The sequence below is a fragment of the Hyla sarda genome, unplaced genomic scaffold (genome assembly GCF_029499605.1).
Source record: "Hyla sarda isolate aHylSar1 unplaced genomic scaffold, aHylSar1.hap1 scaffold_1042, whole genome shotgun sequence".
NCBI classification, from domain to species: domain Eukaryota; kingdom Metazoa; phylum Chordata; class Amphibia; order Anura; family Hylidae; genus Hyla; species Hyla sarda.
In genome coordinates, this window is record NW_026607661.1 from 27,945 (window position 1) to 44,442 (window position 16,498).

At 45.1% G+C, this 16,498-nt stretch overlaps 6 non-coding genes across 6 annotated transcripts; all 6 read left to right on the top strand.

Moving 5' to 3' along the window:
- The first annotated feature begins 290 nt into the window (after positions 1 to 290).
- Positions 291 to 481, top strand: LOC130299160 (U2 spliceosomal RNA). Its single transcript, XR_008850346.1, has one exon. It is a non-coding gene; the product is annotated as a U2 spliceosomal RNA (small nuclear RNA).
- A 2,091-nt stretch (positions 482 to 2,572) lies between these two features.
- LOC130299161 (U2 spliceosomal RNA) lies at positions 2,573 to 2,763 on the top strand. The gene has a single exon (XR_008850347.1). It is a non-coding gene; the product is annotated as a U2 spliceosomal RNA (small nuclear RNA).
- Positions 2,764 to 4,841: 2,078 nt separating this feature from the next.
- On the top strand, positions 4,842 to 5,032 carry LOC130299162 (U2 spliceosomal RNA). The gene has a single exon (XR_008850348.1). It is a non-coding gene; the product is annotated as a U2 spliceosomal RNA (small nuclear RNA).
- Positions 5,033 to 7,124: 2,092 nt separating this feature from the next.
- On the top strand, positions 7,125 to 7,312 carry LOC130299155 (U2 spliceosomal RNA). Its single transcript, XR_008850344.1, has one exon. It is a non-coding gene; the product is annotated as a U2 spliceosomal RNA (small nuclear RNA).
- A 693-nt stretch (positions 7,313 to 8,005) lies between these two features.
- On the top strand, positions 8,006 to 8,192 carry LOC130299207 (U2 spliceosomal RNA). Its single transcript, XR_008850390.1, has one exon. It is a non-coding gene; the product is annotated as a U2 spliceosomal RNA (small nuclear RNA).
- A 2,090-nt stretch (positions 8,193 to 10,282) lies between these two features.
- LOC130299163 (U2 spliceosomal RNA) lies at positions 10,283 to 10,473 on the top strand. Its single transcript, XR_008850349.1, has one exon. It is a non-coding gene; the product is annotated as a U2 spliceosomal RNA (small nuclear RNA).
- The last annotated feature ends 6,025 nt before the right edge of the window (positions 10,474 to 16,498 follow it).

Here is a 16,498-nt window from a genome sequence, read left to right on the forward strand (position 1 = left end):
TTTCCTATGCAGATCCTAAGCCCAGTGTCACATGCAAGTAGGAGGAGTAAGAAGGGTTCCTGGCAAATCCGGGTTATGGATTGCATTTAAAAAGGCCCCGTGGGAGTGCAATGGGCCCCTGTCTTGCTGCTTAGCAATAATGGTATGGGTTTAGGTTCTGCTGTGTGTACTGGTGGTTGACTGCCCCCCAGCCCAGAGTGTGCATGGAAAATTGTCTGGCAGCCTCCCTGACAGCAAGCAGTGATAGTGCCCATGAAGGGGACCTTGTTGGGCCCGCCCCTTTCACGGTTATCGCTTCTCGGCCTTTTGGCTAAGATCAAGTGTAGTATCTGTTCTTATCAGTTTAATATCTGATACGTCCCCTATCTGGGGACCATATATTAAATGGATTTTTGAGAACGGGGGCCGATTTCGAAGCTTGCTTCCGTCGCCCTATGCATTGACCCGATATGGCAGTATCTTCGGGTACAGTGCACCACCCCCTTACAGGGTTAAAAAGAAAGATTCCTACTTTCATTGCTACCTGCTTGCTGGCTAGCCAGCTAGCCAGCCCTGTGGGCCTTGCTGCTGCTGCAGCCAAAAAACAAAAGGTGGTGCTGCTGCTGCTTCTGCTGCTTCTGCTTCTGCTTGTGTCTGGCCCCTGTTGGAGCGTCCAGGCACAGGACTTCTGCTGCTGCTGACTAAATGGCCTCCTTAATTGGATCATTTGAGTAGCCAGCACACCTGTGCAGGTAGGGCATGACATGATAGGCAGCTGCCTTGATAGCGGGTGGGTGCTGAATGTTCCTAATTGACAAAATAAGATTAATGCTTATGAAGAAATATAAAATCTCATCCCTTCCCCAATATCGCGCCACACCCCTACCCCTTAATTCCCTGGTTGAACGTGATGGACATATGTCTTTTTTCGACCGTACTAACTATGTAACTATGTAACATAACATGGGGGGGGGGGGGGTCTCCTGGCTGTTCACACAGGTGTGTCATTGCTGTACATTGACCATGCATTGCTTCTGTGGTATTGCAAAGGCAAAGACAAATGCTTCCAGCCATCCATTGCACTAATGGATTGGTCATCAGCTGGCTGTCTATGTCCCGCATCAATATAGACCAAAGTACAGAGGGTTAGGCTATGCTATTGTGCACCTACCTGATGCATCAGAAGGTGCGAGGCCCTTGCTAAATTCTGTGCACAGACTTTGAGATCTATGCTTTAGACTGTATCTAAACCTGCTCCAACATGGACTGACATTCTGGCCTACTTTCAGCCGATGCGACTTGTCTGTCGCTGAACAGTCGCTTTTTATGTATTCAGCACCTATGTATAATGTTGTAAAAATGCTCTAGAAGCTAAAGTCGCAGAAATGTCACACATATTTGGCCTGCAACTTTCTGTGCGACAAATTCAGACAGGAAAAATCAGTATAAATCCTTAGAAAATTATCCCCCAGTGTCTCCATCTGCTGGCGGTATTGAATAAGCATTGCTGCACTGATGGGGTATGCATTAGACGAAAAAAAAGAAGAAAAAGAAGAATAATACGCCCAGAAAAGAGGCGAAAAGGAGAAAAACGTAAAAAAACGTGAAAAAAAAGTAAGAGGAAGAGAAGGGAAAAAAAGGTGGAAATGGGTTTAAAAGTGATTTCGGCGGAGAAATATATATATATATATATATATATATATATATATATATATATATATGCGCACACACACACATAGATATAAACGTATTCTCCGTTGAGATATTGCAGCCGCTGCTGTGTCCAGGCCCAGGAGCCTTAGCACTGTGCTGTGATGTCACTCAATACCACTGACATCACTAGGTGTAAACAACATCTCTCCTTTGCTGTGTATGTGACTATGGAGCTGTTTGGTGATGTCGTCTATTACGGCCTTCATAGAAGCAACAGGAGATTGTTGCATCCATCTTGAACCCTCAGAACTACAGTGCTATGATGTCACTCACTTCCACAGGCCTTGCAGAGTGTAAACAACAACAACCCAGCTTTGTTGTGTATGTAACCAAAGGGATTTGTGATGTCACCTAGAACCTTCACAGCAGCGACAGCTTTATGAGGAGCATCAGCACTGCTCTGCCTGAGCAGAACCATCACCGCCATAGGTTGTCAAATAACCCGGATTTAACCCACACAGGTAAGTCCAATGGGGTGCAGGCATGTCCTCTATGCTTACAGCTTCCCGTGGGTGTTGGTTTGATACCGTTTGGGGACAGCCAAGGAGGCATCTGCAGGCAACAAAGGTAGGTGTGTGCTTGTGTGTGTGTTTCCTATGCAGATCCTAAGCCCAGTGTCACATGCAAGTAGGAGGAGTAAGAAGGGTTCCTGGCAAATCCGGGTTATGGATTGCATTTAAAAAGGCCCCGTGGGAGTGCAATGGGCCCCTGTCTTGCTGCTTAGCAATAATGGTATGGGTTTAGGTTCTGCTGTGTGTACTGGTGGTTGACTGCCCCCCAGCCCAGAGTGTGCATGGAAAATTGTCTGGCAGCCTCCCTGACAGCAAGCAGTGATAGTGCCCATGAAGGGGACCTTGTTGGGCCCGCCCCTTTCACGGTTATCGCTTCTCGGCCTTTTGGCTAAGATCAAGTGTAGTATCTGTTCTTATCAGTTTAATATCTGATACGTCCCCTATCTGGGGACCATATATTAAATGGATTTTTGAGAACGGGGGCCGATTTCGAAGCTTGCTTCCGTCGCCCTATGCATTGACCCGATATGGCAGTATCTTCGGGTACAGTGCACCACCCCCTTACAGGGTTAAAAAGAAAGATTCCTACTTTCATTGCTACCTGCTTGCTGGCTAGCCAGCTAGCCAGCCCTGTGGGCCTTGCTGCTGCTGCAGCCAAAAAACAAAAGGTGGTGCTGCTGCTGCTTCTGCTGCTTCTGCTTCTGCTTGTGTCTGGCCCCTGTTGGAGCGTCCAGGCACAGGACTTCTGCTGCTGCTGACTAAATGGCCTCCTTAATTGGATCATTTGAGTAGCCAGCACACCTGTGCAGGTAGGGCATGACATGATAGGCAGCTGCCTTGATAGCGGGTGGGTGCTGAATGTTCCTAATTGACAAAATAAGATTAATGCTTATGAAGAAATATAAAATCTCATCCCTTCCCCAATATCGCGCCACACCCCTACCCCTTAATTCCCTGGTTGAACGTGATGGACATATGTCTTTTTTCGACCGTACTAACTATGTAACTATGTAACATAACATGGGGGGGGGGGGGGGTCTCCTGGCTGTTCACACAGGTGTGTCATTGCTGTACATTGACCATGCATTGCTTCTGTGGTATTGCAAAGGCAAAGACAAATGCTTCCAGCCATCCATTGCACTAATGGATTGGTCATCAGCTGGCTGTCTATGTCCCGCATCAATATAGACCAAAGTACAGAGGGTTAGGCTATGCTATTGTGCACCTACCTGATGCATCAGAAGGTGCGAGGCCCTTGCTAAATTCTGTGCACAGACTTTGAGATCTATGCTTTAGACTGTATCTAAACCTGCTCCAACATGGACTGACATTCTGGCCTACTTTCAGCCGATGCGACTTGTCTGTCGCTGAACAGTCGCTTTTTATGTATTCAGCACCTATGTATAATGTTGTAAAAATGCTCTAGAAGCTAAAGTCGCAGAAATGTCACACATATTTGGCCTGCAACTTTCTGTGCGACAAATTCAGACAGGAAAAATCAGTATAAATCCTTAGAAAATTATCCCCCAGTGTCTCCATCTGCTGGCGGTATTGAATAAGCATTGCTGCACTGATGGGGTATGCATTAGACGAAAAAAAAGAAGAAAAAGAAGAATAATACGCCCAGAAAAGAGGCGAAAAGGAGAAAAACGTAAAAAAACGTGAAAAAAAAGTAAGAGGAAGAGAAGGGAAAAAAAGGTGGAAATGGGTTTAAAAGTGATTTCGGCGGAGAAATATATATATATATATATATATATATATATATGCGCACACACACACATAGATATAAACGTATTCTCCGTTGAGATATTGCAGCCGCTGCTGTGTCCAGGCCCAGGAGCCTTAGCACTGTGCTGTGATGTCACTCAATACCACTGACATCACTAGGTGTAAACAACATCTCTCCTTTGCTGTGTATGTGACTATGGAGCTGTTTGGTGATGTCGTCTATTACGGCCTTCATAGAAGCAACAGGAGATTGTTGCATCCATCTTGAACCCTCAGAACTACAGTGCTATGATGTCACTCACTTCCACAGGCCTTGCAGAGTGTAAACAACAACAACCCAGCTTTGTTGTGTATGTAACCAAAGGGATTTGTGATGTCACCTAGAACCTTCACAGCAGCGACAGCTTTATGAGGAGCATCAGCACTGCTCTGCCTGAGCAGAACCATCACCGCCATAGGTTGTCAAATAACCCGGATTTAACCCACACAGGTAAGTCCAATGGGGTGCAGGCATGTCCTCTATGCTTACAGCTTCCCGTGGGTGTTGGTTTGATACCGTTTGGGGACAGCCAAGGAGGCATCTGCAGGCAACAAAGGTAGGTGTGTGCTTGTGTGTGTGTTTCCTATGCAGATCCTAAGCCCAGTGTCACATGCAAGTAGGAGGAGTAAGAAGGGTTCCTGGCAAATCCGGGTTATGGATTGCATTTAAAAAGGCCCCGTGGGAGTGCAATGGGCCCCTGTCTTGCTGCTTAGCAATAATGGTATGGGTTTAGGTTCTGCTGTGTGTACTGGTGGTTGACTGCCCCCCAGCCCAGAGTGTGCATGGAAAATTGTCTGGCAGCCTCCCTGACAGCAAGCAGTGATAGTGCCCATGAAGGGGACCTTGTTGGGCCCGCCCCTTTCACGGTTATCGCTTCTCGGCCTTTTGGCTAAGATCAAGTGTAGTATCTGTTCTTATCAGTTTAATATCTGATACGTCCCCTATCTGGGGACCATATATTAAATGGATTTTTGAGAACGGGGGCCGATTTCGAAGCTTGCTTCCGTCGCCCTATGCATTGACCCGATATGGCAGTATCTTCGGGTACAGTGCACCACCCCCTTACAGGGTTAAAAAGAAAGATTCCTACTTTCATTGCTACCTGCTTGCTGGCTAGCCAGCTAGCCAGCCCTGTGGGCCTTGCTGCTGCTGCAGCCAAAAAACAAAAGGTGGTGCTGCTGCTGCTTCTGCTGCTTCTGCTTCTGCTTGTGTCTGGCCCCTGTTGGAGCGTCCAGGCACAGGACTTCTGCTGCTGCTGACTAAATGGCCTCCTTAATTGGATCATTTGAGTAGCCAGCACACCTGTGCAGGTAGGGCATGACATGATAGGCAGCTGCCTTGATAGCGGGTGGGTGCTGAATGTTCCTAATTGACAAAATAAGATTAATGCTTATGAAGAAATATAAAATCTCATCCCTTCCCCAATATCGCGCCACACCCCTACCCCTTAATTCCCTGGTTGAACGTGATGGACATATGTCTTTTTTCGACCGTACTAACTATGTAACTATGTAACATAACATGGGGGGGGGGGGGGGGTCTCCTGGCTGTTCACACAGGTGTGTCATTGCTGTACATTGACCATGCATTGCTTCTGTGGTATTGCAAAGGCAAAGACAAATGCTTCCAGCCATCCATTGCACTAATGGATTGGTCATCAGCTGGCTGTCTATGTCCCGCATCAATATAGACCAAAGTACAGAGGGTTAGGCTATGCTATTGTGCACCTACCTGATGCATCAGAAGGTGCGAGGCCCTTGCTAAATTCTGTGCACAGACTTTGAGATCTATGCTTTAGACTGTATCTAAACCTGCTCCAACATGGACTGACATTCTGGCCTACTTTCAGCCGATGCGACTTGTCTGTCGCTGAACAGTCGCTTTTTATGTATTCAGCACCTATGTATAATGTTGTAAAAATGCTCTAGAAGCTAAAGTCGCAGAAATGTCACACATATTTGGCCTGCAACTTTCTGTGCGACAAATTCAGACAGGAAAAATCAGTATAAATCCTTAGAAAATTATCCCCCAGTGTCTCCATCTGCTGGCGGTATTGAATAAGCATTGCTGCACTGATGGGGTATGCATTAGACGAAAAAAAAGAAGAAAAAGAAGAATAATACGCCCAGAAAAGAGGCGAAAAGGAGAAAAACGTAAAAAAACGTGAAAAAAAAGTAAGAGGAAGAGAAGGGAAAAAAAGGTGGAAATGGGTTTAAAAGTGATTTCGGCGGAGATATATATATATATATATATATATATATATATATATATATATATATGCGCACACACACACATAGATATAAACGTATTCTCCGTTGAGATATTGCAGCCGCTGCTGTGTCCAGGCCCAGGAGCCTTAGCACTGTGCTGTGATGTCACTCAATACCACTGACATCACTAGGTGTAAACAACATCTCTCCTTTGCTGTGTATGTGACTATGGAGCTGTTTGGTGATGTCGTCTATTACGGCCTTCATAGAAGCAACAGGAGATTGTTGCATCCATCTTGAACCCTCAGAACTACAGTGCTATGATGTCACTCACTTCCAACAGGCCTTGCAGAGTGTAAACAACAACAACCCAGCTTTGTTGTGTATGTAACCAAAGGGATTTGTGATGTCACCTAGAACCTTCACAGCAGCGACAGCTTTATGAGGAGCATCAGCACTGCTCTGCCTGAGCAGAACCATCACCGCCATAGGTTGTCAAATAACCCGGATTTAACCCACACAGGTAAGTCCAATGGGGTGCAGGCATGTCCTCTATGCTTACAGCTTCCCGTGGGTGTTGGTTTGATACCGTTTGGGGACAGCCAAGGAGGCATCTGCAGGCAACAAAGGTAGGTGTGTGCTTGTGTGTGTGTTTCCTATGCAGATCCTAAGCCCAGTGTCACATGCAAGTAGGAGGAGTAAGAAGGGTTCCTGGCAAATCCGGGTTATGGATTGCATTTAAAAAGGCCCCGTGGGAGTGCAATGGGCCCCTGTCTTGCTGCTTAGCAATAATGGTATGGGTTTAGGTTCTGCTGTGTGTACTGGTGGTTGACTGCCCCCCAGCCCAGAGTGTGCATGGAAAATTGTCTGGCAGCCTCCCTGACAGCAAGCAGTGATAGTGCCCATGAAGGGGACCTTGTTGGGCCCGCCCCTTTCACGGTTATCGCTTCTCGGCCTTTTGGCTAAGATCAAGTGTAGTATCTGTTCTTATCAGTTTTTCATGCCGGTGGATAGTAACGCCGGTATGGGGCTGGTGGGGATGGGTGCTGCATGGAGGATGCAGGTGTACCAGGGCTTTCCGGGGCTGGTTCTGAGGAATCAGCTCGACGGCTGCCCCGATGTGACCTGTTCCCTCCGGGTCTCGCCATGAGGCTGAGAGGGTCTAGAGCCGAGGTACTTTTGTGCCTCGGGGAGTGGTGACCCCGAGGTGCCGAAACTCACTGGGAGGATAGACTCACTGAGTTGAAGCACGGGCACCATAATCTCTTCACCTTGTGGCACTCACCTCTTGATTCCCGGCCTTCTGGCTAGGATCAGAGAAATTTTTATAGATCCGGCCGGATGTCCGGGCAGTATATCTGCACACATTCACTTATTTATTTCTTTTTTGTCTCACTGTGTCACTTTTTGCGTGTTGTGTGTTCACAGGATTGGTCAGGATGCGGTAGCCCTTCTGGGTGTCCCTCCTGGCGGTCTAGGGGAGGTGTGTGTGGCCATTAGGTTCCGCAGCTCCCTGCAAACACCCCGGGTACTCCTGCTTTGGCAGGGTACCTACCGTAATCGGCTCTGCGGGCAGATACCTTGGCTAACGCCAAGGGGGATGCCGGGAGCATTTGTGGTCCCCTAGTAGCTTCGGCGAAAAGGGACATCGAACCTGGAACCTCGCAGGTACCTTTTGGTCCGGAGGCGAAGGGTAAGGTTTGTTGGGGGGCCTCTCTCCTATCGGAGAAGGGCTTGCGATAGACCGCATCCTTTGTGCACGTTTTTTTAGTGTAACACGTTTGCACTTTTTCTTGCACTTTGGGTGAATCGAAAGCACGTTCCTCGGCTTTAGATAAAAAAAAAAAAAAAAAAAAATCTGTTCTTATCAGTTTAATATCTGATACGTCCCCTATCTGGGGACCATATATTAAATGGATTTTTGAGAACGGGGGCCGATTTCGAAGCTTGCTTCCGTCGCCCTATGCATTGACCCGATATGGCAGTATCTTCGGGTACAGTGCACCACCCCCTTACAGGGTTAAAAAGAAAGATTCCTACTTTCATTGCTACCTGCTTGCTGGCTAGCCAGCTAGCCAGCCCTGTGGGCCTTGCTGCTGCTGCAGCCAAAAAACAAAAGGTGGTGCTGCTGCTGCTTCTGCTGCTTCTGCTTCTGCTTGTGTCTGGCCCCTGTTGGAGCGTCCAGGCACAGGACTTCTGCTGCTGCTGACTAAATGGCCTCCTTAATTGGATCATTTGAGTAGCCAGCACACCTGTGCAGGTAGGGCATGACATGATAGGCAGCTGCCTTGATAGCGGGTGGGTGCTGAATGTTCCTAATTGACAAAATAAGATTAATGCTTATGAAGAAATATAAAATCTCATCCCTTCCCCAATATCGCGCCACACCCCTACCCCTTAATTCCCTGGTTGAACGTGATGGACATATGTCTTTTTTCGACCGTACTAACTATGTAACTATGTAACATAACATGGGGGGGGGGGGGGGGGGGGGTCTCCTGGCTGTTCACACAGGTGTGTCATTGCTGTACATTGACCATGCATTGCTTCTGTGGTATTGCAAAGGCAAAGACAAATGCTTCCAGCCATCCATTGCACTAATGGATTGGTCATCAGCTGGCTGTCTATGTCCCGCATCAATATAGACCAAAGTACAGAGGGTTAGGCTATGCTATTGTGCACCTACCTGATGCATCAGAAGGTGCGAGGCCCTTGCTAAATTCTGTGCACAGACTTTGAGATCTATGCTTTAGACTGTATCTAAACCTGCTCCAACATGGACTGACATTCTGGCCTACTTTCAGCCGATGCGACTTGTCTGTCGCTGAACAGTCGCTTTTTATGTATTCAGCACCTATGTATAATGTTGTAAAAATGCTCTAGAAGCTAAAGTCGCAGAAATGTCACACATATTTGGCCTGCAACTTTCTGTGCGACAAATTCAGACAGGAAAAATCAGTATAAATCCTTAGAAAATTATCCCCCAGTGTCTCCATCTGCTGGCGGTATTGAATAAGCATTGCTGCACTGATGGGGTATGCATTAGACGAAAAAAAAGAAGAAAAAGAAGAATAATACGCCCAGAAAAGAGGCGAAAAGGAGAAAAACGTAAAAAAACGTGAAAAAAAAGTAAGAGGAAGAGAAGGGAAAAAAAGGTGGAAATGGGTTTAAAAGTGATTTCGGCGGAGAAATATATATATATATATATATATATATATATATATATATGCGCACACACACACATAGATATAAACGTATTCTCCGTTGAGATATTGCAGCCGCTGCTGTGTCCAGGCCCAGGAGCCTTAGCACTGTGCTGTGATGTCACTCAATACCACTGACATCACTAGGTGTAAACAACATCTCTCCTTTGCTGTGTATGTGACTATGGAGCTGTTTGGTGATGTCGTCTATTATGGCCTTCATAGAAGCAACAGGAGATTGTTGCATCCATCTTGAACCCTCAGAACTACAGTGCTATGATGTCACTCACTTCCACAGGCCTTGCAGAGTGTAAACAACAACAACCCAGCTTTGTTGTGTATGTAACCAAAGGGATTTGTGATGTCACCTAGAACCTTCACAGCAGCGACAGCTTTATGAGGAGCATCAGCACTGCTCTGCCTGAGCAGAACCATCACCGCCATAGGTTGTCAAATAACCCGGATTTAACCCACACAGGTAAGTCCAATGGGGTGCAGGCATGTCCTCTATGCTTACAGCTTCCCGTGGGTGTTGGTTTGATACCGTTTGGGGACAGCCAAGGAGGCATCTGCAGGCAACAAAGGTAGGTGTGTGCTTGTGTGTGTGTTTCCTATGCAGATCCTAAGCCCAGTGTCACATGCAAGTAGGAGGAGTAAGAAGGGTTCCTGGCAAATCCGGGTTATGGATTGCATTTAAAAAGGCCCCGTGGGAGTGCAATGGGCCCCTGTCTTGCTGCTTAGCAATAATGGTATGGGTTTAGGTTCTGCTGTGTGTACTGGTGGTTGACTGCCCCCCAGCCCAGAGTGTGCATGGAAAATTGTCTGGCAGCCTCCCTGACAGCAAGCAGTGATAGTGCCCATGAAGGGGACCTTGTTGGGCCCGCCCCTTTCACGGTTATCGCTTCTCGGCCTTTTGGCTAAGATCAAGTGTAGTATCTGTTCTTATCAGTTTAATATCTGATACGTCCCCTATCTGGGGACCATATATTAAATGGATTTTTGAGAACGGGGGCCGATTTCGAAGCTTGCTTCCGTCGCCCTATGCATTGACCCGATATGGCAGTATCTTCGGGTACAGTGCACCACCCCCTTACAGGGTTAAAAAGAAAGATTCCTACTTTCATTGCTACCTGCTTGCTGGCTAGCCAGCTAGCCAGCCCTGTGGGCCTTGCTGCTGCTGCAGCCAAAAAACAAAAGGTGGTGCTGCTGCTGCTTCTGCTGCTTCTGCTTCTGCTTGTGTCTGGCCCCTGTTGGAGCGTCCAGGCACAGGACTTCTGCTGCTGCTGACTAAATGGCCTCCTTAATTGGATCATTTGAGTAGCCAGCACACCTGTGCAGGTAGGGCATGACATGATAGGCAGCTGCCTTGATAGCGGGTGGGTGCTGAATGTTCCTAATTGACAAAATAAGATTAATGCTTATGAAGAAATATAAAATCTCATCCCTTCCCCAATATCGCGCCACACCCCTACCCCTTAATTCCCTGGTTGAACGTGATGGACATATGTCTTTTTTCGACCGTACTAACTATGTAACTATGTAACATAACATGGGGGGGGGGGGGGGGGGGGGGTCTCCTGGCTGTTCACACAGGTGTGTCATTGCTGTACATTGACCATGCATTGCTTCTGTGGTATTGCAAAGGCAAAGACAAATGCTTCCAGCCATCCATTGCACTAATGGATTGGTCATCAGCTGGCTGTCTATGTCCCGCATCAATATAGACCAAAGTACAGAGGGTTAGGCTATGCTATTGTGCACCTACCTGATGCATCAGAAGGTGCGAGGCCCTTGCTAAATTCTGTGCACAGACTTTGAGATCTATGCTTTAGACTGTATCTAAACCTGCTCCAACATGGACTGACATTCTGGCCTACTTTCAGCCGATGCGACTTGTCTGTCGCTGAACAGTCGCTTTTTATGTATTCAGCACCTATGTATAATGTTGTAAAAATGCTCTAGAAGCTAAAGTCGCAGAAATGTCACACATATTTGGCCTGCAACTTTCTGTGCGACAAATTCAGACAGGAAAAATCAGTATAAATCCTTAGAAAATTATCCCCCAGTGTCTCCATCTGCTGGCGGTATTGAATAAGCATTGCTGCACTGATGGGGTATGCATTAGACGAAAAAAAAGAAGAAAAAGAAGAATAATACGCCCAGAAAAGAGGCGAAAAGGAGAAAAACGTAAAAAAACGTGAAAAAAAAGTAAGAGGAAGAGAAGGGAAAAAAAGGTGGAAATGGGTTTAAAAGTGATTTCGGCGGAGAAATATATATATATATATATATATATATATATATATATATATATATGCGCACACACACACATAGATATAAACGTATTCTCCGTTGAGATATTGCAGCCGCTGCTGTGTCCAGGCCCAGGAGCCTTAGCACTGTGCTGTGATGTCACTCAATACCACTGACATCACTAGGTGTAAACAACATCTCTCCTTTGCTGTGTATGTGACTATGGAGCTGTTTGGTGATGTCGTCTATTACGGCCTTCATAGAAGCAACAGGAGATTGTTGCATCCATCTTGAACCCTCAGAACTACAGTGCTATGATGTCACTCACTTCCACAGGCCTTGCAGAGTGTAAACAACAACAACCCAGCTTTGTTGTGTATGTAACCAAAGGGATTTGTGATGTCACCTAGAACCTTCACAGCAGCGACAGCTTTATGAGGAGCATCAGCACTGCTCTGCCTGAGCAGAACCATCACCGCCATAGGTTGTCAAATAACCCGGATTTAACCCACACAGGTAAGTCCAATGGGGTGCAGGCATGTCCTCTATGCTTACAGCTTCCCGTGGGTGTTGGTTTGATACCGTTTGGGGACAGCCAAGGAGGCATCTGCAGGCAACAAAGGTAGGTGTGTGCTTGTGTGTGTGTTTCCTATGCAGATCCTAAGCCCAGTGTCACATGCAAGTAGGAGGAGTAAGAAGGGTTCCTGGCAAATCCGGGTTATGGATTGCATTTAAAAAGGCCCCGTGGGAGTGCAATGGGCCCCTGTCTTGCTGCTTAGCAATAATGGTATGGGTTTAGGTTCTGCTGTGTGTACTGGTGGTTGACTGCCCCCCAGCCCAGAGTGTGCATGGAAAATTGTCTGGCAGCCTCCCTGACAGCAAGCAGTGATAGTGCCCATGAAGGGGACCTTGTTGGGCCCGCCCCTTTCACGGTTATCGCTTCTCGGCCTTTTGGCTAGATCAAGTGTCTGGTCAGGAGGATCCTGGGAGTTTGTCCTACCTTTTCCAAGGGGGGCTGCTACGAGGAACCGAAAAGGCGATCGACAAGATGGGTGTTCGCATCCGTTACCTTACATCCGGTGAAACGCGGATTCGTTTTTCCTTTCGCTTTGATGTTGATGAAGACAAACAAGAACTCGTCCAACTTTCTTATTTTGTGAAAGAAACTCTCTACAAGCTTCTTGGGGTGAAGAAAGAGAACATCGTCTGTCTCAGAGATCCTCGGAAGGGCAGCTTCATCCTAACTCTGGACTCTGCTTATGCATGCCAGAATCTTTTTGAGAAGCTGAAAAGCAATCAAGACCTTGCTGAGCTTGATGGGATCACGGTCACAGTGTTGTATACTGGAGGCGATATTCCTCTAGTTGTGTGTATGCACAATCCCTTTGTGACTGTGTCCCATATTGAGCTCTTTTTGGGGAAATACTGCAGTTCTGTTAAGTATTCCCATAAGGTGATGAATTCAGAAGACCTATGGACGGGGAAACATAAGTTTTTTGTGAAAATGAAGGAGGATGCTACTGGCATTGGAGGGTTGTGTCATCCACCCTCCAACTTTTCTATCGGTCGGGATAAGGGCTATTTGTTTTATCCCGAGATGCCTACTTTTTGTAGGAAATGTAAGAAATTCGGACATACTATGGAAGTTTGCACGGACACTACAGTTCGCTGTGGTCGGTGCAATCAAGAAGGCCATGTTTCTAAGGACTGTGCTAAAATCATCTGCAACATTTGTGGTGAAGAAGGCCATGCCTTTAAAGATTGCAGTCTCCGTTCCAGTGTAGCTAGATCGTGGGCTGACCGTGTAGCGGGGAGAGTGGGTGTAGTGCAAGCTGAAGTACCACCTGCGAAAGCACCCCAGCGGTCTGAGGCGCCTTCAGAAAAGCCGGCTGTAACTTCTGATGTCGTGGCGGAGCTTATGGACCTTTCTGCTGCTGTGCCTGGGACAGAGGGGAGACCTTCTGTGGAGGGTTCTGGCGGTGGAGGGTCACTAGTGAGCAGTGAAGCCATGGAGGTTGGCGTGAAGGAGATCAAGCGGAAGAAGGAACTCGGAGATGAGCCACAACTTGGCATTAAACGGCCTGTCAAAAAAAGCTCAGACGAATGTGAGGACAGTCAACATGCATGGAGGCCTTCTATAAGATCAGCGTCCGATCCAAAAAATATCAAAGAGTTCGAAAGCCCGGAGTCACCTGTGGGTTTCATATCGGACTCAAACTCCAGTAGCGAATAGCTTCCTTAAAGTGCTCCTCTCTTAATGTGAGAGGTCTAAAGAGCCCTACGAGAAGGGCTGCTTTGTTTAGTTTTTTAGAGACCTTGGACTGTTCTCTGTTCTTTTTACAAGAATGTGGAATTGAACATAGTCCAAATTATGAGGACCTTTGTCGTGGCTGGACTTTGGGACCATCGGTCTGGTCGGGTGACAATCTGAACAGATCTTCAGGTGTTGGGATCTTGTTTAGAGGTTCAGATGTACAAGTTTTGTCCTTCTTAGAAATTATACCTGGTAGAGCGCTATTAGTTAATATTAAGTACAATGGCTCGGAGATTAAGCTTTTTAACATCTATGCTTCTCCTGAAAAAAATGAGAGAGCCGACTTGATTAATGATATTCAGGCTTTTATCCCAGGTTCAACACCTATTTTAATGGCTGGAGATTTTAATTGTTGTATGAGTGGTGATCATCGTGAGAGTGGAAGTGTGCATGTCAGAGTGGATAAAACAGAGAAACAGATTAAGAGTATGACTGAGGATTTTAACTTTACCGATGTCTGGAGGAGAAAATACCCAGACGACCCTGGTTACACATGGGAAAATAATGTCTGCAAATCCAGGATTGATTTTATTTTTTTATCGGAAAGTTTTAATCTAGTTGATGTTTCTCTTTTATCGAATATTTTCTCTGATCATAAGTTATTATATGCACATGTCACTTTACCTGGCCTAGAGAAAGGCAGAGGCGTTTGGAAGCTCAACATTACTTTATTAGAGGACATGAAAACAAAAAATTATTTTATTGCTGCTTATAACAAATGGAGATTGCGTCAATCCCAATATAAAAATATTTTGGATTGGTGGGAGGATGTTAAAAAGTGGACTAAACTGTTTTTTATCCGTGTGGGCATCCAAAAGGCTAAGGAGAAAAAGTTATGGTTTAAAATGTTAAACACTAAAATCCAAACATATTATAAACTAAAGCAAGCCGGGCTTGAGATGGATGATGTTATTGCTCAGACAAAGAATGAAATAAAAAATGCCATTAGTCAAAAAGGAAAAGAAATGATTTTTAACAGCAAGGTGCAATGTCTGGAGAATGATGAAAAGTGTTCGAGATTCTTTTTTAAGAAGGTGGTGGGAAAGAAAGAAATGATATCTGTAATAGAAGGGAAGATAACTAATGAAGAGATGTTGCGAGAAGCACAAGTATTTTATCAGGAGCTTTTTAATAAAAAAGATATTGATATTTCCTTTACTAATGATGTTTTAGATACCTTGGATTCAAAACTTGACAAAACTGACCAAGAAAGCCTTTGTGATGAAATCTTTTTACCTGAACTTTTAAGCACTTTTAAGAGTTTTTTAAATGGTAAAACACCTGGTTCGGATGGGTTGCCAGTTGAATTTTATCTGTGTTTTTGGTCCATTTTAAAAGATGATCTTTTAGGTATTTTTAACTGTGCTTTTAAATCTGAGATTTTACCTGCGTCCTGGAGAGATGGTGTTGTTACTCTGATTTTTAAAAAAGGAGACATCTCTAAATTAGAAAATTGGAGGCCTATTACCCTGCTAAATACAGACTATAAGGTTTTAGCAAAAATTTTAGCAAATAGGCTCAAGCAGGTAATTGCTAAGGTTATACACAGTGACCAAGTATGCGGAGTACCTGGAAGGAAAATAAGTGATCATCTAAACCTTGTAAAAGATGTTTTATGGTATCAGAAACAATGTGATCAGAAATTGGCAATTTTATCCTTGGATTTTCAAAAGGCTTATGACCGTGTTTCTCATGATTTTTTATGGTTGGTTTTAAAGAAAATGAATTTTCCTGATTTTATTGTTGGAAAAATTGCACTTTTATATAAAAACTGTTTTAGTCGTATTTTAATAAACGGTTTTTTATCCCAAGAGGTATGTTTACAGTCTGGGGTGAAACAGGGGTGCCCCCTATCACCCATTCTTTTCATATGTGCAATAGAACCTCTGTTGAATGTTTTGAGAAAAGATAAGCTCATTAGAGGAGTGCCAATCCCTGGAAGTGGAGGACAGAGCGTAAAGACGATAGCATATATGGATGATGTTAATATTCTATGTTCAGATGAACCATCCCTGAAACGTGCTATCAGACAGACAGAATTTTTTTGTGAGGGCTCTGGCTTCAAATTAAATAAAAATAAATGTGATTGCTTTGCAATAGGGAATTGGGGCAATACGGAGGTGAATGTGCAATATGATAAAATCAAAATCTTGGGTGTCATCTTTGACAATGAAAATAATGGAGAGGAAAGCTGGTCCATCGTCAAAGAGAAAGTGCAAAAGAAAATAAGTTTTTGGAAAATGAGGAAATTAACAATAGAAGGAAAAGTACTGATAATGAAAGCTTTGTTGCTACCTATCATGCTATATTTAAGCTTGGTTTTCCCACCGAGTGAACGCACCTTAAAGTTTTTAAACAAGATTTGCTTTCATTTTTTATGGGGGTCTAAAATGGATAAACTCAGGAGAGATGTAATGATGAAGACAAAGAAATTGGGGGGTAAGGATGTGCCTGATTTAAAAAGGTTTTTATATATTCACTTTTTTTCTATGTGTTTTAATGGCTTGCAAAGAAACTGTTATTGGTCTTATTTTTTAAAATATGCTGCA